Source organism: Carlito syrichta, unplaced genomic scaffold, assembly GCF_000164805.1.
Source record: "Carlito syrichta isolate Samal-C Ts95f unplaced genomic scaffold, Tarsius_syrichta-2.0.1 Scaffold303705, whole genome shotgun sequence".
NCBI lineage: Eukaryota > Metazoa > Chordata > Mammalia > Primates > Tarsiidae > Carlito > Carlito syrichta.
In genome coordinates this window covers 12,834-14,244 of record NW_007247801.1, presented here as the reverse complement: position 1 = coordinate 14,244, position 1,411 = coordinate 12,834, and positions in this window count along the sequence as shown.

Sequence of the window (1,411 nt, the reverse complement as noted above, 5' to 3'; positions counted from 1 at the left end):
CTTGGGGCACTCTGGGCGCCGTTCCTGTGCGGGCTATACACCTGATGGTGTCCACCCTAATCCATGAGTGCACTACCACCCCCGCCGCCCCACTCCCGGTTGCTCCAGGACCCCAGGGATGAGGTGGGACAGTGGTCCCTGAGTTCCCAGGGGGCCCCAGGTCATCCCTGACTTCTTTGCCCCCTCACGTGGCCCTGCGACCCTCCTGTGGTTGTGGATCCTGGTCTCTGTGCTGAGCAGAGGGGCACCCAAATTCCACTTCCCTCCCCTAACCCTTAACCACTGCTGGCCTGCCCACTAGCCTCTTAGGTAAGACTCCGCCATGAGAGTAGGAGTGATAATTAGAGAAAGCTGGCCTGTAAGGAGATGAGACCGGCTCTGGTCCTATTATGGGGCTGGATTGGTTCTTCCTTCCCAGGGGACAGTCACATCACTGAAACCCTGGAGACCCCTGTGCCACCTGTCACTGTCAGTGCTGACCCTGCACCGATGCACCTGACCTGGCCTTGCCCTGGCCCAAGGCTGAACCCTGAGTCTCTGGGTCACAAGCCAGGCCCTTTCAGGTCCTCATGCTAGACAGAAGCTAAACTCTTTCTCCCCACTTCCCTTTTGCCATCATTCCAAAGTTGGGTTGACCAAGGTCTGCAGGGTTGCCCCTCTCTGACATCCTGGCCTCTGTCCCTAGCATGTCCACTGGTCATTAGTGCCTGGCCTACCTGTCTTAGAAGTGGCCTCCATCAGGGTGACTTTCCCAAAACACACATGGGCCCACACCTCTTTCCCACCCCAGTTCTGTTACCACTTTCCTAGTCCTCATGTCCCAGCTCTGAAGACGAGTGGTTCAGTCCTGCTGACCTCTGGGATCTCAACTTGGGACCTTCTGTCAAGCAATCAGCATAGACAGATTGAGCTTCTGGGAACTCATGCTGGATCACGTTCCTTCCCAGTTTACACTCACAGGAAGCTTCCAAGTGCTGTTAGAATGGGATCCAAACGCCTGCCAGGCCCACCGAGGCCCTCCAAGGCCATGTGTGTCCTTGAGTGTCCTGCTTTCCGGACTCACTTGACTGGTCAATCCACTCTCTGTGCTCAGCTCCCTGGGTGTCTTACTTCCTGGAAGATGTCATTTCGGCAGCCTCAAGGCTGTGGATTCCACTCTTCCTGCCACCTGGGATTCTTCCTAGGGGAGGGAGAGGTGAGTTTCACAGACTGAATGAACCCCTCCTGGACCAGGGCACACCCTACCAGACAGCTTTCCTATCTTGCCTGCCTGCAGAGGTCCAGCCCCTGCCGGGTTGTGAGTTTTCCTGAATGAAAGACAGATAGGCAAAAGACGAAAACATTATACTCGGACACCTGCTTCCTGAACAGATGCCGTTTAATGTTGGCTAATGGAAAGCTTTTATACCAT